At 37.4% G+C, this 23,626-nt stretch overlaps 1 protein-coding gene across 2 annotated transcripts in view; it reads left to right on the plus strand.

The window, feature by feature from the left end:
* The first annotated feature begins 9,675 nt into the window (after positions 1-9,675).
* Positions 9,676-23,626, plus strand: part of LOC135226120 (uncharacterized) — a 275,551-nt gene continuing 261,600 nt past the window's right edge. The window contains exon 1 of one of the 2 annotated variants that reach the window (XM_064265567.1): positions 9,676-9,742. The gene's annotated coding sequence lies outside the window, so the exon portion shown is untranslated. Of the gene's footprint in view, positions 9,935-23,626 lie in introns of both variants that reach the window. The other variant, XM_064265566.1, reaches the window with a different exon arrangement.

The raw sequence follows: 23,626 nt of genomic DNA on the forward strand, positions 1-23,626 counted from the left end.
AGTCTTTAGTAAAAGAAGAGTAACCATGAGCTTCAATAAACTGATCAGCAAGATTAGACATTTCATCCACATTCTTGGGATGTCGTTCTTTGAGAAACATAGACAGAGGTTTACTACAACTGTTCATGAACTGCTCCCTCAAAAACAAATCCTTGAGACCTTCATAACTTCGCGTACCTCCAGACAAATTCAACCATTTTTCCACATAATTATCCAATCTGGCAAGAAATTGCGAGGGACTCTCACCTTGGTCTGGCTTACAGGAACGAAATTTCGAATGAAAAACCCTCCTCAGTAAGCTGGAAACGCTTCAACAAAGCCTGCTTCAAACCATTATAATCCAAAGCCTCTGAAACCGGTAGGCGAGAATAAACCTCCAGAGCCTTACCTTGAAGAAGAGCACTAAGATTAATAGCCCACGAAGATGAATCCCATCTCATTCATTGACGCAAACCTCTCAAACCTCTGCAAATAAGAATCTATACAGTCTTTAGATTCATCAAATGAAGGTAGCTTAGGAAGCTTAGCCAGGGAATTAGAAAGCTCACTTGTAGTACTCGCAACCCCAACTCTCAACTCTCCTGCTTTCACTTTATGCAATTCTGTTTCCATTTTGATCTTTTATAACTCAATTTCGCTTTCAATTTTTTTTGCTTCTCTCTCAGCGGCTCTCTCATCTCTCTCAAATTGTTCTCTCTCTTTCTTCTCCACAAAGTCTAGCAATACCTGCCCCTGCAACCCCAATCTTTCTCCTAATTCTACATACTCCATCATGAAAAATATATGTAAACCTAGAAAATGTGAACAACAAAATCTGGCAATATTACCTTCAAAAGAATGCAAATACAAAAAGCATTAATTGTAAGCATCTTAAAAGTATAAAGTCAACAATCTACAGCATCAATTACCATACTGGAAACCTTAGTATGTCAGCGGAATTAACAATGATTGCGAAATTGTTTCTTAAACATAAAATTGAAGTACAATGCACTGACACAAAATACTTGACTAACGAAAGGCCATCCACCGCTGCCACCAAATGTCACAGTTGCACTGAACTGTGGTTGGTTCTTTAACCAACCAACCTACTACTTAAAGAGGATGACCTTCGTTAGCAAGTGATAACACAAGTAAAATCATAACAATGTATTTAACACTATGGTAATTAGGATCAATTTAACACAGAGGGTAAGCAAATGACAAACAGCTTTCATGCTACATCTAAGCAACACTGGCATATAGGTGCTGAATGACGAGCCCGTCTTGGCCCATCCACTAGAGCTGTGAGCTGTGATCCACTGCAGGTTGCAAAAGTGGTGCCACGGACCCACAGGAATCGTTGACAACTTGCACTCAGAAGCTCGAACTGTGGTGTGTGTACTGCACCCAAAATGGTCACTGGAACAAAATACAGCACTCGCATAATCAGTCCATTCGTAGTGTTGGGTCCTCGTACGTTGAGAGATATATTAAGAAAATACCACACAGGTAACAGCAACAGTACCACACAGGTAACAATACCACACAGGTAACAGCAACAGTACCACACAGGTAACAATACCACACAGGTAACAGCAACAGTACCACACAGGTAACAACCACACAGGTAACGGAGTTTTCCCAAGTTCACGAAGCATGGGAGCACCCAAAATCACGTAGCGTTGGACAGAGAAAGACCCCGACCACTCAGTTCCAGTGTCGAAGACGTCTCAAGAACCTGGCTGCCTAATAAACACTTAACGAGCCCAGTAACCACCGACACGCTAGTTATAAACTTGAAATGTATTCAGCGGTATAATTGGAACATTATACAGTAATTATAATATTGTGACACCCCTTGATTCCTATTTTTTCTATCTGATCTATAAGTTTGGAACCCTTTTATTTGATCATCATTCCCAGTCTCTTGGGAATACCAGGTTTCACTTATATTCATTATATCTATTTTCTTTTCATTTTGGGTTAGTTCTTCTAAGTACTCTATTTTTCTTTTTGAGTTACTCGTAACTAAACCCTGCGCATTCATCACTATGATGGTTTGCGTGTTTTCTCCTTCATTTAATAATGGTAGTAATAAGGATTTTCCCATGTCTCTTTCCTGTTCTGGTATGTTGTTCTTTTTTTTATTTCCAGAAATTCTGACATTAAAAAATCCAACTTTTCCATAATATTTGATCTTCCTTCATCATAATTATTCATTTTGTGTCTGAATCTCCAATTTTCTCCGTTTCTGCAATATCCTCTTGCATAATAAATACAGTTATTATCTCTTGAGTAGAATTTCGGAGCTGATGCTTTGAAATTTTTTGCTGACACCTCTGCATATCTCATTGGTGGTTTGCTTTTCTCTTTTACCTGATATTCTTGATTTCTCTCTTTATTTGTTTCTTTCTTATTTTGGATTTTATTACTTGGTTGGTTATTTATTTGATTATGATTCATGGCTACAGGGTGCATATATTTGCATTTTTTGTCGAACTTACATCCTTTTCCTTCTTTTAGGTTTTTACATATTTTTGGATGCAGATCTCTGCAATCATCCCCATATCCATCTAAGTATGCACATTTACCATATATTTCATAGTTTTGACATATCTTAGGATGTTTGTAGTAACATCTTTCTCCAAATCTGCAATTCCCTCTTTTCAAAAGGTTGCAGATTTTGTCTTTCTTGTCTATTTTTTCCTCTTTCCCGTCATTGTGTAGATCTGGGTAGAGCCTCTTCGGGATTTGCTTTTCTGTTGTCATATCGTAATTTATTTCTTCGTAGGTATGCTGCTTTATTGCCTCATATGTAGTATCAATGAGTATCTCTGCATCCATACTTTTTATCTTGTTCTTTGTTTTCCTTATTTTTTTCTGTCATTTCATTTTTGTTTACTTCTCTTCCGTTTTCCTCTTCTTCTTTTTCTTCTTCTTCTTCCTCTTCCTCTTCTTCTCATCCTCAACTATTTGTACATTCAATCTTGATTTAATAACATTGTCTATCCATGATAGACATGTTGAACAAAAAATTCTTGTATCTTTTCTCAAATCTTGTATTACCTCAGCACACTGTGGATGGGTCGGAATGTTGCATGCAGCACATTTTCTGATTAGGTTTTGTGGATTGACTATGCTATACCAAACCTTACACAGTTTGCATGCTTTTGGCATTCTTTTTCCTAATGCATCAATTAGGATATTCACAAGATTCACCTTATTCATTTTCTTTGTCGGAATATGTTGGTTTATGTATATTTTCTTTATGAGTCTCTTGACCACTTGGATTTTATTTGGAACTTCTTCAATTATTTTCAAGATGTTTTCATTAGATTTGTTCCAGTTTGAAGGATTATATCCTTCTAATATATCTATGAATGCTTTTGTATCTTTTTGGTTAGGACTGTTGCTGATTTCATAGATGAGAAATGCCAGTTCCCTTCCTGCTACCTCATCGTATTGCGAATCTGCTAAACACGCCAAATTACGCCACCTCTTCCCGCAGTTGGAACTTACTGCCATCTTGTTCTGATTTATAGTATTACACTTGATAAACTAACTTAGAAGACGCTTTATCCTACTATTTTCACACTAATCTTATCACCGATAGTTCACGAACACTTCTAGATATTTCTCAAATTCTAGTCGTATGTTAAACTTGTGATATCTGTTGATTAATCTGACTTCACGCGGGTACGTCTCACCAAGCAAGAGAGAGAGAGAGAGAGAGAGAGAGAGAGAGAGAGAGAGAGAGAGAGAGAGAGAGAGAGGACCATTGAAAACCTTTTTATTTTAATGCGACGATATTCAGTCAAGCCATCAATTCATAAATTTTGTTCTTTTAGAATAGGAAAATCTAACATACGCTTCGAAAAATCTGAATATCCTTTTTCGGCCATATACAATCCGACACTACGCAATATATATAATGAAATTTGGATTAATCCCAACAAAATATCTATAAATATTAATTTAGGAATGAATCGGATACAAAGTACATCGATATTTATCACACCAAAAGCTTTAATTTATACAACCTAATGAAATGTAGGGAGGAGATGTATATATATATATATATATATATATATATATAATATATATATATATATATATATGTGTGTGTGTGTGGTGTGTGTGTGTGTATTTATATATATATATAATATATATATATATATATATATATATATATCTATATATATATCATATACATATAAACATGGATAAATTCCAGTATACCATCTAAGCAACGTACTTCAACCAGAACTTGATATCAGCTACTAACGATAAAATGCAAAGTAGGTTAAACTTTATTAGGAAAAATACCTTTAATATGAAAGAAATATTATATCACAATGGTCTGTAAACGCCCTTCGATTGTATGATAAGATATGTTGACTATTGAAGGCCAATGAATCAAAAGTAGGCAATTACAGGACACAGCGAATACTTACCATTTTTTTGCTGTAAGCGGAAAGACATATAACTCTACGGATGTATCATGCCGCATTTCAATTACATGTAACGGTGGCGGTCTTTATATCCCGTTGGCGCTGGAAACGTGGGTGTGAGTGTCCGTACTAAGATCAAATTAGACCAAAAAATAGCACTGAGTCCCTAGTATAAAACGACAATATTACTCGAATTTCGTAAGCTGTATTTACCCACTAATGCAAAAATTACTGCCTCCCATTCGACATTTCGTGGCATCCGGGGAAACAAGACTTGTCTATTATTATGTATAATCATATATATATATATATACACACTTATATATATATGTGTGTGTGCATATAATTCTTTTATCATATTTCCATCTTAGAATGGGTGGCTATATATATATATAAATATATATATATATATATATATATATATATATATATATATATATATATATATATATATATATATATATATATATATATATATAGGGTTTGCCTCGGTGGAGAATGAAAGGCGAGATCTTGAGAGTGGCCAATGCTCTCTCTCTCTCTCTCTCTCTATCTCTCTCTCTCTCTCTCTCTCTCTCTCTCTCTCTCTCTCTCTCTCTCTCTCTATATATATATATATATATATATATATATCTGTGTGTGTTTATGTGTGGGGTGGCTCCAAAGGGTGACAGCCACGTGATTATAAGTAATTCTCATGGGATGAGGTTGCAGCCCACACCCACAGTCCAATCTCATCGCTGTTCTTGGTATTTCAATTAGTGCCGACTTCGTCTGAAACTCCATAGCACTGACAGCACCCAAGGTTGCTTAGTTTCGCTGATTGGTCTAGTAGTTAGTGAATATGCTGGTGCCGGCGCATGCGCGAAAATTTGTCCAAATGTTTTGCGCATATTCGTAGGTATAGTCAAAACGCACCTGGCAATTTTAATAAAGTATATAACAGAAGGATCTAGGAAGTAGCATCATAATAGTGTAAAAAAAACATAAATAAAAAAGCCAAAAGAGCTGAGTCTCCGATGTGGTAGCTCCATCTGAACACTGGTGGAGCAAGTACCATAGCGGTGGAGTAGCATAAGAGAGGAGGCGGTGGGGAAGGAAGCGCGGGAGGGGGGGGGGGGTCTGGTGGGGGCGGAGAGTGGGGTAGGAGATGGATAGAGACGGCAGCAGCGACAGATTTCAACACCCGTGACGTCACACTATCAAGAGCAACGAGCTGCAACACTAAGGTGGGTCACCCTTAACTCCGCCGAAAACAATTTCCTTGCGAAGGAGTGGTCCCCCTCTGGACTCGGTGGGGGGGAGGGGGGGGGGGGGGGGTGGGGGGGGGGGGGGGGCGGTTTCCTTTGCGTTTAACGGTGATCATCTTTGTGCCGCCATAATCTAAGTAACAATTTATATGAAAATGTAGACTAGGGCATTTGCAGAGATTCATCTTCATTTTTTCCCCTGGAGAACAAGAAATTGTTTAAGCATGAAGACACGCTTTACTTAAGCTTGCTTGTTTATCTGTCTCTAATTTCCATGTGCTACTGTTTATTCTGTTTAAGATTCAACTACTTTTAAACGGGTTTTTCTTGAAGGTTTTCTAAATAATCACACTTAAGCTGCAGAATTGAGAAATGAGGAATAATAAACTGATCTTAACGAACATGAGGTGTCTTTCTATCTATCGATGCACACAAGGAATGCGCTCTTGCGAAAACTCACACATATGCATACGTATATGAATACATGCACACATACATATATGTATTTTATAAATATAAAATGTATATATAAAATTATATATACATTATAATTTATATATATATATATATATATATATATATATATATATATATATATATATATATATATATATATATATATATTCGCCATAAGTACATGTCCAGAAACCAAACTCTCTACTCCACACAGGAGGAGAAATCCTCCCCAACAAGTAGAATCTCATAATTTCTCGAAAAATGAACTCTGTCTATTTTTGCATTCACTTCGCACGTCTATTTTTGGGCCCGAAAATAACAATACGAATGAATAGCAGCATTTCATTCCAGAATGAAAGTTATGCGCTCATATTTTCACCATCGTGAACGCGGCCTCGCCCTGCTGATCGCACCCAAACCCGTGACAAATAACTCGCAATAGGGAAACTATATATATATATATATATATATATATATATATATATATATATATATATATATATATATATATATATATATATATATCATTTTTAAGTTTCTATATTTCATATTTCAGGCAGTTACACAACCTCTGCACAAAACCAGGTTTAAAAAGTTATCTCAATTTCGAAAACGTAACTGGGACAATATATTTCTACATATAATTGCTATTTGTAAAACTTTTCAAACTAAATCATTTATCATAAATCAAATTCTGGCCAACTTTTGAGATTCAGCAATTCAGGACCAAATTTGAAGAGTTGCCATTTCTATTTTTTCCCCAGAATTTAAGAGCAATTAATTCGTAAGTAGTGCTTAAATTTTAGGAGCCAGAGATTTATGTTTGTCTAAAATTAATTTTCAAAAAATAAATTCCTTTAAATCATTCACGACCAAGAGTAGAATTGAAGGTCCAAAGTCAATCTTTTGAGAATTTCTTGTAAAAGTCAGACTAATTTATCATATAACTTATATATAAGAGACTGTAAAGAAAGGCAGTTAAAAAGTTTAATCTTATTTAAATTTTTGAGAATGAAGTCTAAAATTTTCAGGAGTAAATTCTTCAATCAGACTTGAAAATAGAAAAAATAAAATTCTGAGCAAATGTTTAATTATTAACGCAATATTCTAAAACAAATATTCTTTAAAATCACCGGGAAGTTCTTATTTAACAAGGTAAAATAAAAATTAAAATAAAATAAAAATTTAAACTGATCAATGTTATATTATTGTCAAGAAAACCTTGTACCAAAATAAAAGATTTTTAAGGAAAAAGAAATCATCTTTACATATATGCGGTTTTTAAAACTATGCTAAATTAAGAATAATACTTACCAAGAAGAAAATCGGGGAAATATTGATAAAAATAATTACAGCGCTGAAGAAACACAGACGTCTAAAACAGTATATAAGAAAATATTTAAGTGCAGTATTTCACGAATCCTGAAAAGTGAAAATTCGCAAAAAAAATCCTTGAAGAACTGCTGGGGGGAAAACTCAACATCTTCGCAGTTCCTACAGAGACTGAAACACTAAGGAAAACCATCACGCAAATAAATGATTACCTTTCGCCTTATACCAGAAATTATTGCAGCAGGAAACTGAGTATTTATAACTTCTCCCGAAATACTTTTAAAATACATAACAGGTAAAGGTTTATTTAACATATAGTACATATACAAGCATATATGCATATATATACTACATATATATATATATATACATATATATATGTGTGTGTGTATATATATAGTATATATATATATATATATATATATATATATATATATATATATATATATATATATATAATATATATCAGATGTGGTAAATACACGAAAGTATTGTCTTTTCTTTTTTAAACTTTCCCAGTGGCTTCAGCTAATAAACAAAATCACGTGCTTACTTCTGTGATTTCTTAGTATATGTATGTGGGCGTGTGAGGGTTTCTGCTTTATTTACCATACATACGTTCACATACATATATATACATACTATACATATACATATATTATATATATATATATATATATATATATATATATATAATGATATATATATATATATATATATATATAAAATGGTGTTTGAGCACTTCATAAGCAGGCACACTTTCTTTGTATAAAAGATGGCCGCTTCAGAAGGAGAGAGAGAGAGAGAGAGAGAGAGAGAGAGAGAGAGAGAGAGAGAGAGAGAGATTGATTCCCAAATAACACTAATATAGTGCGCGTCGTAGATGCATATCACAAAGCATCTGAAATATACAAGAGGCCCAACTGTTTTGAAGCTGACAGTACAGTTTTTAAAAGTAACTACGTCGTGAAAAAAGAGACTTGAAAAGTAAGAAGGAGAGAAAAAAAGGGGGGAAGAGGGTAGGTGGCGGATAAATAAAAGTGAAGGTAAATACGACAAACGCCGTGGATAAAGACATTTGATGAATACTCAGTATTTGCAAGGCTCTGAAGTAAGCTACTTTATTTTATACCAATATTAAGAAAAAAAGCCACCAATTCACAGATACAGTCAACACAGATCTTCCTAGGTAATGGAAAAAAAACATACAAGAGAATAATATCGCAATAATATATAGGTCATGGATACGTAAGCAAAATTACAAAGAAAAAACTATTTTGCAAGTGAAACAGGTGACGTTAATGTTTACCGAGAAATCACTATCAAATACTGTTTAATAAAGTATTCAATATATATGAAATTAAAAAACAGTTAAATCTCAATGCAAGCACCCATATCTTTCAAAGAATTTACACTAAAAATATTTTTACTCAAAATTCATCCTCAGTGAAAAGATTACTAATAATAAAGAAAAGGTACGAACATATAAGCAAGAACCCCTTCAGCAAAAATAAAAAAACGTCAATCATAATGCTATTCTTATTCTAAAAAGAAGAAAGAGAAGAAGCGAAAGTAACACATTTACTCTAAGAAAAAATAAAAAAATAATGAGGTCATTAACATGGCGGCGGATATAAGAGACTATTCCTACACGGTGGTCAATCCACTATCTACCGAGCACACACAGTACTGACGAGGGGCGCGAAGCCGGCCCACCGCGGGCGTCCAATAAAGTCCTTGAGCGGGTGTGGCAAGGCAGGTGGGGTGCGGACCGGGCGAGAGAGACTCTGAAGGACTTTGTTGTAGGGCTGGCGGAGGTACCGAGGTAGGAGGAGGAGGAGGAGGAGTGCAGGGAGGAACTGTTAAGTAGGGTGTGCGCGTATGTGTTTCTCCTGCGTCAGTTCAGTCCACGTCCAAGAAAAGATCGAAGGCTTTAAAAAAAATGATTTCAAAATGAAAGGAGAAATTTAAAATCTCGTAGGGGGATGTGGGAGGTAGACAAAGGGGGCTTGGTGGGTGGGTGGGGAGGAGGACCTGAAGGACGTATGGAGGGGTCTAGCACCATTGCTGTGGTGGTGGTGACGTTGAAAGCAGTAAGAATCTCTCTCTCTCTCTCTCTCTCTCTATCCTTCATTCTCTTTCTCTCTCTCTCTCTAACCTCAACCTCTCCTAGACTTGAGTCCCTCTCCCAGGCACACTACGGTCTCAGTTACCCTTCAACCGCCTCGGCGTGCGGACGTCGCCAGTTGGTTTCCCGCAACTCGACGTGCGCGTGTGAGTGTGGTGCATGAGTGAGTGACTTTTTCTGAACGTGAATGAGTGATTGCTCCGTTGGATGGCTGCCTCCTCCTCCTACTCACCAACATCATCATCACCACCACCACCATCTTCCTCACCATCCCGTTCATTCTCCTCCTTTCTACAACCCAGGTGTGAAAAGGCATCATCTTCATCTTCGTGTCTCAGGTAAAAATCAGCCCCCTACGTTTCTTTTGAATTAAAATCGTTCAGAACACGTGGTGGTTGTCAGATTGAGATGTCATTAACTGACATGTTGTTTTTGTAGCATGTAAGGCAAGAATAATTTCTAGCATTTCATTGTAAATTACAAATATAAAAACCTCTGTACAAACTTGAAGGGTTTCTGTTACATATACGAGAAGGGCTAAAACCATTAGTAACTTGTTACATAAAACACGTATAACAATAAAAAAAAAAACTCATAAAAACGTGATAGTCAAATAAATCTCCCGAGGAGTCATAAGCCGCAAAAACGTTTCCCTAAATCTCCCGGGGTGATTGTGAATCGACAGATCAAGACATCGTTGGTGATTTGTATTAGGAATATATCACTTGAAGGAAGTTTACGTTTCAGAGATTTGTATCGTATCGATACCTCTAAGTTTTATATATATTATATATTATATATATATATATATATATAAATATACTGTATATATATATGTATATATATATTATATATATATATATATATATATATATATATATGTAAAATGCTGTATAAAACAGAGCTAACACTCACTTGTATAAATTCAAATCCAATTTTTTATAACAGTTTTTTAATGTTCATTCAAAACTTCCTTGACAAACCCTGTATATATATATATATATATATATATATATATATATAGATAGATATATATATATATATATATGTTAGAGATATAAAATGCTGTTACAAAAACGAGTTAATACTCATTTACATTTATATGAATTCAAATTCAATTTTTGATAACACTACAAAGATAAATTTTTCAATGTTCACTGAAAACTTCCTTGACAAACCCTGGTTGTGGAAAGACATGAAATTATACATATCGATGCTAAGTTTTGTAAACTATATTACTTTTCACTGATTATATCATGGTAAAAAAAGGGAACTTCCATATGAAGTTTTCTACAGTATTTTTCTTTTTGAGAGGACTAGTTCTGCATGCATAATTTTTATTGCATCATTTTTCGATGGATTTGTTTTTACTTTACCTTTACAAAAATACTGAATAAAAACCACATTTCATATACTCAAAACTTTTAATGACTAGCTCAATATGTACATATAATCCAAGCTGGTTTTGTATCCTGAACAACAAACTGTTGAGTGTAATAAAATATACATACGAAATATCCAGTGTACAAGAAATAACCGTTGAAATACTCTGAATGACTTAAATACTCCAAAAACATAAAATACTTCTTCCAAGTTAAAACAGCAACAGAAGAAATTTAAGCCCCAAATTAAGTTTCCAAATTCAGAGAAGACATTGACAGGTGCTTCGTAACATAAAGGGTTCTGCACAGGTCACATCACAGCAAAAGACAGTCTCCTCCTTCCCCCTTCCTCAACCCTCCCCATCAGAGAGAGAGAGAGAGAGAGAGAGAGAGAGAGAGAGAGAGAGAGAGAGCAAGCAGGCAGGCAGGCAGGCAGGCAGGCAGCGGGGCATCTGTCTGTCTTAATCTGACTAATGTAAAAAGTTTGTGAGTTTGCTAAAACTGCTTGCAAACTTGGCCGTCGCCTGGCGTAGCCGGGTTCGCTTCAGCGCTGATCCTCAATCCGAGATGCAATAATTCCTCTTCAAACTTTTAGGACGGAATGCAAATTTCTCTTATTCGTCTTTTCCAAGAGTTCTTCTCTGTCTTTTGACATCTTAACACCGGCCCACTTTTCTGTATTCTATTTCCTTATTTTTTTCGTTATGCGTTTTTTTGAATAGTTGAATTATTCGTGTTGCCAGAATGTTTTTATTATAATTTTTTCGTTTTCATCTTAAGACCCACTGACAGTTCCCTCTCATTCGTCTTTTAAAAGAATTTTTATTTACTTTGATCTGTCTTTCTATTTTTTTTTTTTTTTTTTTTTTTTTTTTTTTTTTTTTTTTCTTTTTTTTTTTTACTTTGGGTTGGACCTGTTAACAGTCGAATTCTTTATTATTCGTATATCCAGTTTTTATCTTACAGACATTTAATCATCGAATGACGATTTTTTCAATTTCTTTAAATCTCTCTTATTCAGCTTTCAAAGGACTTTCGTTTTTGTTTGCCCTTTTATCATTAGCCAATATTCCCCCCCCCCCCTTCCTTTTTACGTTCTACATTGTATTTCATTCTTTTCGAATTTACGTCACTTACATTTTGTTAACTTGTTAGACACCAGCTGATGAATAATATATTCTTTTTTTTTTCAAACATTTTGACACGGGTGACATTTCTTCTATTATTCTTCTTTTCATTTTGTCATTTTAATACCAGCTTAAAATTTTCGTCTTTTGCCATTGTTTCTTTTCCTATTGTTCTTTCAGTCCTAACTTTTTCTTATGCTTTCTTATGATAATTGATCTAAAAAGATTTTCTTTTGTGCTTTTTGAAATTTAAAAAATATTACTAGGTAATGTTCAGTCATATTTATAATGATATAGTGTTTGTACAATGGGAACTACATCTTTCGAGGCATATGAGTTTCTAACAGTTTTTCCATATCATAACTTTAAGAAAAATTTGCACTTTTTTTAATATTATAACACAACTTAAATGACGATCTTGATTTTTAAATTAATGATGTTTTGAGGATGCGATATTCTTGCAAAGTTAGGAACCAAAATACCTAGTACGTTGTCGATTCTCGCCTGTACGGTAATATAGCTCTCTCTCTCATTCTCTCTCTCTCATCCCCTCCCTGTCCCTCTCGTCTCTCTCTCTCTCTCTCTCTCCCCGAGTGAGGAGACCTTCCCTCACACTGACAAGACTATGCATATCCATAAAACACTCATCAACAGGCCGTCAAACCTTCCTTCTACACGCATGCGCACTCGCATTTTCTAGATGTTGAGGCTCTTTCTTCTCAATGCCTCCCTCGTGACATCTATTGATCTCCTTCTAAGTCCTCCTCTCCAACTTCATAACACTTCTGACAATAAACTCCATTTTTTTTTCTCTTTTGTGTACCTGAAATAAGTATAAAAGTTTGTCGTAATATTAATTTTATTTAATATTCTTTTATATACGGCTCTTTCCACCACCCCCCACCACCACTTTCTAACTATCGCACCACAAGTCTACCCAGCTGTAACTTAGCACCAGCATCCGGTAGGGCCAAGAAAAAGGGTGCAGGGCTAGCAGTCCCATCCCTAGAGGCTTGCGTAGAGACCTTGAATGGAATGCCCTTCCTTTTCACCACACTCTCTATAGGTTACATGGGCGTATGAGAGAAAAAAAAAAACACATTTTGCATATAGAGAGTGAAACAAAATGAGAAGCAATCTATTAGTACCCTCAAGAACAACACTTTTTGTCACTCTCTGCTTAGTTTTCTGTCATCTCTGAATGCTGCGAAAGGTGTGTATTACTTTTAGTCACAAAATAATAATAATAATAATAATAATAATAATAATAATAATAATAATAATAATAATAATTCCTGATTGAGGAAAGGAAAATCGAGCAAGCCCGACCTCTCACGTGTCCCGCTTATCACAATAATTTCTTATGATCGATGCATGCAATTTGTTGAGACCTCTCTCTCTCTCTCTCTCTCTCTCTCTCTCTCTCTCTCTCTCTCTCTCTCTCTCTCTTCATTTACTTTCTGTTGTAACGCCAGATAAATCTCAGTAAATTTTCTCGGTAAATTATCACTTTGTCGTCAAGTTTATCCTCTACATATCCGCAACAAGGGCCCAAGTATTTGCGACGCTAGGAAAATTCTTAATTACCAATTATACATTTCAGAAATAATCCTGCTTTGAAGCCAGATTATTCTGCATCCGTTTTTACCTTTGAACTTCACATCAGACTTTAACTTTAAACTTTACCTTTGTCCCAGATAAACTGGGTACTAGGAACCTTGACAGTTCAACGCCAGATAATTCTTAATCATCTATCACCGATAGACCTGAAATCTTTGTTACCAGAAAATGTTAGAAACAAATGACGCACAGAATACGAACGTCGAAACACTTTATCACTACAATAATTCTAAATGTAGACATCACTTTACTAGGCGTTGCCGAATACATTACTCTCTCCATACATAGTCTCTTAAATGGCAGACGAGCTAGTTAATTTTCGTAATTCACATTTGACGTAACTGTAAGCCTGAAGTCACCTGTGGTTTTGCTCTTACGAATGTATAATCGAGATGACATCTGCTCTCATTCGTTCATATTTTTGCTCGCTTCCAAATTACGAAAACACTTGCCATTTTTAACTCTGAATTATGAGTTATGAAAATATCTTTTACTAATAAACAAAGTCCTTGCAATACGTCTTTCCTGCTGACCTTATTAGAGAGGTTTCTGAAGGCTGACAATGACGTGCCTATCAGAGGCAGTGGAGTCACCTAACCAACTGGCAGAGGTGCCTTATCAGCGTTCGAATGCCCAACCTCAGCGTCCATTCTTCTGCTGGATTCTTTCGTACCGAGATATCAACCAAGAAGGGAAAAAAAAGAAAGAGGAAATGAATGCGAGACCCTCGCGACCTGTCCTAAGTAACCCTTTCAATTTGGTTTTCTTCCGCTGTAATGCTTCTTGCTGAGTCGAGTTTTATTTTTTTTTTCTGGCTAGTCAAAGACCCCTAAAAGTATTGCTTCTTGCTTTCGCAAAGCAAATTTTCATTTTGCTGGTTACCCAAGGACTAAAAAGTAATGCTTCTTGCTACTGCAAAGACTTTTTTTCTGGCTAGCCAGGGACCAAAAAGTAACGCTTCATACAATGTAAAGGGCTTTTTATTTGCTGGCTAGTCAAGAACCAATTTTTATTTTTTTTTTCTGTTTCCTTTAATTTTTAAAAGAATTATTTAAACTTTCCCCACCCCCAGGTCGTGGTTATTATCTACTATGTTGATTTGCGAGACTACGTATAACGCAATCCCACCTACATCAGAACCCTATAGGGAAGTTGCAACTTTCTTCAACGATTTATTATTTTTCGGACAAGACAAAGATATTAATCCTAGCATTATTTTTTTTACTTATCTGGGCTCGGTATCAACACGAATTTATGAGCTCTCTGTACACGGCACTGACCACGGCATATTTTTAGTTTCTTTTTTAACTCTTTGGCCTTTTTTTTTTCACGATTCCTCCGAAATTTCAAGTGGTTCTTGACTGTAAGACGGAGGTAGTTTTAAAAGTATTCATACTTTTAAAATACTCATCCACACAAACATACACACATTATGTATATATATATATTTATATATATATATATATATATATATATATATATATATATATATATATATATATATATATATACAGCATTCGACCGAAACCATTCAATATCAGCCGCCGTATTATTTATAACTGGCAAAAAACCCCTTTAACTAAAAAACCATATCCTCTTTGCCAAACTTTGACAAGATGCCTCTATCTCTGAAAAAGTGACCGTCCCACGCAAAAAAAAAGTAAATAAATAAAAATAAAATAAACCAAAAATAAATAAGGGGAAAAAATGACTCGGAACTTTTCTCCTTTTTCGAAAATTATGAGAAAACAACGAAAAGCTTTTGAGACTTGGAATTTTTTCTCTCTTCGGTTTTCCTCCTCCTGTTTCCATAAAGGGGTCCTGGAACTGGACGACCTCACTGACCTCACTGAGCCTCCTGAACTGGACACTCACTGGACTCAGCAACTGGAGTCTCTGGCACTAAGACGAACTCAACTGGGGGGACTCACGAGCCTCCTGGACTATGACGACTCACTGGAGCTCCTGGAACTGGACGACTCACTGAGCCCCCCCCCTCCTGGAACTGGACGACTCACTGAGCCTCCTGGAACTGACGACCTCCTGGAGCTCCTGGACTAGACGACTCACTGAGCTCCTGGACTGGACGACCTCCAAAACTGGAGCTCCTGGACGGACGATCACTGAGCCTCCTGGAACTGGAACGACCACTGAGCGCTCCTTGGACCTAAGACGATCACGGAGCCTCCGAACTGACGACTCCAACTTGGAGCTCCTGTGAATGGACGGACTCACTGAGCCTCTGGAACTGGACGACTCAATGAGCTCCTGGGAACTGGGACGACTAACTGAGCTCCTGGAATGGAAGACGGACTCACTGGAGCCTCCTGGGAACTAGACGACTCACTTGAGCCTCCTGGAAACTGGACGACCTCACCGGAGCCTCCTGGAACTAGACGACTCACTGAGCCTCCTGCGAACTGGACACGACTCACTGAGTCTCCGGAACTAGACGGACTCACTCGACTCACTGAGCCCTGGAAAACTGGACGACTCAACTGACTCTACTGAGTCCTCCTGGCCATAGACGACTCACTGGACTCAAAACGGAGTCTCCTGGACTAGACGAACTCACCTAAGACTTCACTGAGGTCTCCTGGAACTGATCTCACTGAGTCTCCTGGAAATGGACGACTCACCTGACTCCAAACTGAGCCTCCTGGACTAGACGACTTCACTGAGGCATCCTGGAAAAACCTGGGACGAAGTCACTGAGTCTCCTGGAACTGGACGACTACTGGCCAATCCACTGAAAGCCTCCTGGAAAACTAGGACGGACCCTCACTGAGCTCCTGGAAACTAGACCGACTCACTGAGTCTCCTGGAACTGGAAGGACAAAACCGGACTCACTGAGTAACTCCTGGAACAACCTGGGAACGGACAAACCTGAATCACTGAGTCTCCTGGAACTGGACGACTCACCGGACTCACTGAGTCTCCTGGAACTGGACGACAAACGACCTCAACTGGACGGACTCAATCTGGAACTGACGACACTGACACTGAGTCTGGACTGGACGACAACGACAAAACCGGACTGTCACTGAGTCTCCTGGAACTGGCAGACTCACCGACTCACTACGACGCTGGACTGGACGACAAATCGGGACTCCACTGGAAGGGTCATGGAGGACGACTCACTGGACTCACTGAGTCTCCTGGAACTGGACGACTCACTGGACTCACTGAGTCTCCTGGAACTGGACGACTCACTGGACTCACTGAGTCTCCTGGAACTGAACGACTCACTAAGTCTCCTGGAACTGGACGACTCACTGAGTCTCCTGGAACTGGACGACTCACTGAGTCTCCTGGAACTGAACGACTCACTGAGTCTCCTGGAACTGGACGACTCACTGAGTCTCCTGGAACTGGACGACTCACTGAGTCTCCTGGAACTGACGACTCAGCGAGCTCCTGGCGAAATGAACGACTCACAGACGTCTCCTGGAACTGAACGACTCACTGAGTCTCCTGGAACTGACTGAACACACTGAGTCTCCGGAACGACGATCACCGAGTCTCCTGGAACTGAACGACTCATTGAGTCTCCTGGAACTGAACGACTCACTGAGTCTCCTGGAACTAGACGACTCACTGGACTCACTGAGTCTCAGTTCGGGGTCGATAGGACTTTTAGTACAATGGATTATGTAGAACTACAAGAGCTGTGAGGGTGGGGAGGTTGAATATGGGGGTGGGGCAAAGGGTATGTAACTGGCAATAAATAAATAGATTTTGGGGGAGACAGTAATGCACCTTTTTGGGACTCCTCCTCCGGTTTTGGATTGCTCAACCTTGGAGGACGTCTGCGGCCTACAACCATCTCGTGACTAATGTTTTTTTTTTTTTTTTTTTTTTTTTTTTTCTCAGCCGAGGAGATTGTTTTTCGTTCGGTTTGTTTAAGGTATTACGTTTTATTCCTTCGTTATGGGAAAGATCTTGACGTGAGAACAGCTATCTCATCCTGTCAACCGTCCGATAACCTAAGATATACTAGTACTTATCAAACGAACTGAAAACAGATTCTAGAACATTTTTTTATATATACTTCGAAGAAAAGTGCAATAGTTTGCGTCATCATTTTCGTTCTTCCAGAGGAAGCTAAAAGACTCTCAAGTAAAAGATCTCTAATAATCGTTCTTCCATGATTGACTTTTTAAGTCTTTCAGGAAACTATGCAATTTTTCCTCTGATGTCTAGGCCGGTCCCTTACGACGCTCCTGATTGGCTGTTGATAAGCCAATTACAGTGCTGGAAACTCAATCTCTCGGGAGTTAAAAGAGGCAGGGTGTATGTTCCACCTCTTATGAGGGATACGTCTTTCAAAAGTATCACTCAGGAGAGGTGGAACATACATCCTGACTATGTAAACTCTCGAGCGAGACAGAGTTTCCAGCCCTGTGATTGTTTATCAACAGCCAATCAAGAGCGTCGTAAGGGACTGGCCTAGACATCAGATGCACGGTTGATGTGAATCTACTATAGTAGCATCTAGAATAGAATAGAATACAGACTTTTAGCTAAAGGCCAAGCGCTGGGACCTATGAAGTCATTCAGCGCCGAAACGGAAACGACAGTTAAAAGATTTAACAGGTGTAACCGGAGAGGGTGAAGAGTAAGATGGAAGGAAGAGAATATGAAAGGAGGTACAGTAACAGGAATGCAAGAGGTTGCAGCTAGGGGCCGAAGGGACGCTGTGAAGAACCTTAAGTAAAATCAACAGTGCATACACACATGATATATATATATATATATATATATATATATATATATATATATATATATATATATATATATGATGCACAGGGCAGTAATACACACACACATATATATATATACATACATTATATATATATATATATATATATATATATATATATATATATATATATATATATATATATCATGTGTGTATGCACGGAGCCGTAAATACACGTAGATGAAAGAACTTTGACCATTTAAAAAAAAAAAACACTGAATATGACACCAAGCGGAAGAACGAAAATAAATTCCGAACTTCTGTCACAACTCCTCTTAACGTTCAGACCCTAAAACGGACTGAGAGAGAGAGAGAGAGAGAGAGAGAGAGAGAGAGAGAGAGAGAGAGAGAGAGAGAGAGAGAGAGAGAGAGAGAGAGACATACGTCTTCAGGAATCTCCCAGTTAGCTTGGATGAAATTCCTTCCATAAAAGTCTACATAGTCGAATCTAGGAACAGATCATTCTTCAACAGGGCTGATGGCTAGTTCTGGTTCTAACGCTGCCAAAGATCGTTTCGAGGCCTATTTTCCTCTTCTTCTTCTTCTTCTTCTTCTATGAAGTAGGAGGAGAATCTAAGAGACGTTTTTGAGCAGGACCCGGGGACGCCGGAAATCGTTCACAAATTTCTGTGGAATTCTTAAGAGGTGCTACCGACACATCAAGACCCAAACGCAAGGGTCCTCTTTTATCAGTGTGATTTGGGGTATCGTTATCTCTTTCTCTCTTTATCCCTTGACACTCACACATGCATATATACATACATACATGCATATATACATACATGCATGCAAACATAAATACACATACACAAATATATATGTATTTATAATATATACTAGCTGACCAACCCGGCGATGTCTGGGATAACTCTGAATGACAACCAATACTCTCTCTCTCTCTCTCTCTCTCTCTTCCTGTCCCTCTCACTCTTTTTCTCTCTCAATGCACCCCTCATCTCTATCTTGCATGTGATCTCATCTTTCCATTTACTGAAAGTACGAGTTCTATGTAACCGAATCTAAATAAAATAATACTTTGGCAGTTGCTTTTGGATGGGTGAGTGGGTTGTGACACTCCTATGCAATTTCAAAAAATTCCCCGTCTAGTAGATAATAATTAGCTATTTATATAATTTATGCAATAAACGCAAATCAGAGAGCCATATTATTCAATGATCTAGATTTTAAAGGCTAGTTCGATATGTCTACGTGGGGGGAGGGGTGATTAGCTTTTTCAGATATGCCCTAACTCGGTAACCAAGAGGAAGACACATCCTCATATTTGAGCATTGGTATTCATGTCTAAATGCATATTTATGAAAGGTATACGTAATAAATAGTGATATAGCCAAGGGAATTTCAGCTCATTTTGGTCTGAGGCTCTGAGCTACCGTAACGTTGAAAAAGGTTATTCCAGTGTCTAATAAGACAGTCGCAGGTTGGTGGATATCATACATACTCAGTTTTTTTTATATTTTTTTCATGAACTTTGAATGAGAAACACTACAACATCGCTCTTTCTCTTGTATGAGGCTGAGGAGGAACATATGCGTATAAACACTCCTGTCACAGACGACACGATGAAATAATTATTGTCTCTTTTCTCCACCCAAAAGCCGTTTCCTATAAAAGCGGACTCGACAAATATGAGAGAACATCGATGCATAATTTCCCGTCTAACTGATGAATCATTTGATATATATACTATATATATATATATATATATATATATATATTTTATAATTGCCGTGCATAATGTTTCGTAGACCTCAGATAAGAGCGTATATTTATTATATCACAAATAGCCCGTTGTCATCATTATTACTTAAATAAATAATGAAAACTGCAACGAATCCTACGAAATGACGTCCATGAACAGACATAACACTAACACCAGAAAAACAAAGCCATGAAAATACAAAGAAAAAACAACATAAAGAAACAAGGAAACGTACAAAAATCCTATATGAAGAATTCCAAGGTCTCACAGGAAGGAGCAAAGTTAGCTCCACCTCCAAGGGATCAGAAGTTGTTCTGTAGTAGGCAAAAAACTCTACTACAGAATACGAAGCAAGTCTTCAGGATACGACCCGCCTACAGATATTGGAGCGAGATAAGTTTCAGAAGAATGTTTTTTCATTTTATTTCTTACTTACGCTGGACTGACTGGCATCCCAACGTTGGAGGTAACCGATATGGTAAGCATGTATTATATGGTATATACATCATCATACAATACATACATATATATACTATATATATATATATATATATATATATATATATATATATATATATATATATATGTGTGTGTGTGTAGTGTGTGTCATATACCCTCGTTTCGGGGTGCTGTTTTCACTGAACTTAAAAAAAAAAACGTAGTTCAAAGGGAATCACTAAGGAAAGGAGGGAGTCGTTAGATACAACTCCAGAATTACCTGTAATTATTCCAAATTACAAAGATCAATCTCTTTCCCCTTCTAGGCCTCTCGCGGGAGTGCAGGGTGATTACTCTCTCTCTCTCTCTCTCTCTCTCTTCTCGCCTCCTCTCTCGCTCTCTCTCCTCTCTCTCTCTCTTCTTCAACACGAGAGAAAAGAAAGAATCTTAACACAGCAAGAGTAATTAACTTATTCTTTGTCTGTCTCTGATTTTATATATATATATATATACGATATATATATATATATGATATATAATAGAATACACATATATGTATATAATATATATATATATAATATATATATATATATATATATATATGCTCACTCTCACACGTGATTGTATACGTCTACCATAACCACGGGCGAAAAAGAAAAAGCCTGGGTGTAGGTCCTGATCGCTTTTGACTTTTTCGTTTTTTCGTCAATGGTTTAGAAATAAAGTCGAAACCGGTCAGAACCTGCACCTTAGTCTTTTACACATTATTTACCTGAACGATACAAACCTGAAAGAGGTCATGAACCACCAAGTTTTATATATATATATATATATATATATATATATATATATATATATATATATATATATATAGTATATATATATTCTTTATCACCGGTGGGCTAGTCCTCGGTGAAATAGGCATAGGGATACGCAAGGGCATGGCACATTCCTAGGATTCTTTATTGCTAGCGACGTTTCGAGACTAAAGTCCCATCTTCAGGTTAAACAGGCAAGAAATAAATGTTACGTCAATACAAAACAATTTAGAAAGTTAACGTTAACTTGCTTAATTGTTTTGTAGTGATGTAACATTTATTTCTTGCCTTTAGCCTAAAGATGGAACTTCGTCTCGAAATGTCGCTAGCAATAATGAATCCTATGTAATGTGCCATGTCCTTCTGTATAATACCCATGCCTATATATATATATATATATATATATATATATATATATATATATATATATATATATGTATGTATTTGTGTGTGTGTGTGTGTGTGTGTGTATGCGCGTGATCGTACGCGCCCCCACAGTCAAAAGACATATCATCGACGGCCCATTACCAAAGCAATACTTCGCCTTGCCTCTCTCCGCCCCGCAGAGAGAGAGAGAGAGAGAGAGAGAGAGAGAGAGAGAGAGAAAGTTCCTCTCTCTCTCTTTGAGGGTCGACCGCCCGCGAAACGACGACTCTCCCGAGGGGATAATCGGCGGTTTCGGCCTTTGATCGAAATCGGGAGATCGGACTACGACTCTTTCGCCTGTCGCGTCGACGGAGCGCCATTTCGAATTTCCTGTTATCCCAGGACATTGGGAATGAATCGCTTTCATCCAAGCGTTACTTATTTGTACGTTGTTTTTACGATGCAAGGAACCAGTCAGTGGTTATTCAGCAACAGGCCCAGCGGCTTTATATACGTGACTTCCGAACCACGTCGAGAGTGAACTCCTATCACCAGAAATACACATCTCTCGACCCCTCAGTGGAATGCTCGAGAATCGAACGGTGTTAATCTGGTTTCTGTTATCGCTGTCCGAAGACTTGCCTTGGTTATACTACTTCCCGTACCTACTAAATATGGAATTCAATATGTAATTTAGGTCACAGGCCAAGCACTGGGATCTATGAGGTCATTCAGTGCTGAAGGGAAAAATGAAAGTAGAAGGGTTTGAAAGGTGTGACAGGAGGAAAACCTCAAAGCAGTTGCACTATGAAACAATTGTTTGGAGAGGGTGGGAAGTAAGAAGGAAGACGGAAAACATGAACGGAGGTACGGTAAAGGGAATGAAATAGGTGGAGCTAGGGGCTGGAGGGACGCTGCAAAGATCCTTAGGTAATACATACAGTGCACCGCAAGAGGTGCACTGACATGACAGTACTAACCCCAACGGGGACCTACTACCATCAATGTTTGTTGCGCTTGTAACATCTGGTACCATTCTCTTGACTTTTCCTTCTAAGGATTCTCAAAACTGCTGCTCTCATCCGAGTAAGCATCTTCGTCGTATCTGCACGGGACCATTTCAGAAATTTATATCTACTGTAATGCATATTTTGAGCATATAAGAAAGAATGGGCTCCCTTTGTTATGTCTCTGAAATCTTAATGATTGAAAAGCAGCAAATGATATGTATTTTCGTTGCAAGTAGAAATCTGAAAAGCACGGGAGTATCTTCTTCGTAGTAAATGTGTGGAATCGATTACAACAAATGCTATTGAGGGTAATCATTAATCCGCGTATGCACCCAAGTATTTTCTCCTTTCTTTTTAATTTATTTTCAATTTCAATACCCAAATCGCAGTATGTTATGTATGATGACTTATAATAACAGCTAAAGTACAGGCTTTGCATGTACAGTTGTCGTGATAAACTAAAACAAATAAATTACAAATCTGGACCAAAGCCTCAAAATACGAAGAAAATAAATTATAACTTAACCCATCCAGCTGAACGAAAAATACTACCGAATGAAAAACATTTAATATAATAACTCTCCCCACCGACATCGAGGCGGAATCAGAAACAAGAGAGAGACTATCGCAAGACGCATTACCTGCCTTCATTATCCATGAGGAACCCGCCACTAATTTCATCTTACTGTCGGATGATTAAACGTGATTACGCTACTGCCCTTTCTTTGTCTTTCTCGAAGCAGAAAGCAAAAGGAAATTCTTCCTAGAAAACGAACTACGGCAAGA

Source organism: Macrobrachium nipponense, chromosome 14 (assembly GCF_015104395.2).
Source record: "Macrobrachium nipponense isolate FS-2020 chromosome 14, ASM1510439v2, whole genome shotgun sequence".
Lineage (NCBI taxonomy): Eukaryota > Metazoa > Arthropoda > Malacostraca > Decapoda > Palaemonidae > Macrobrachium > Macrobrachium nipponense.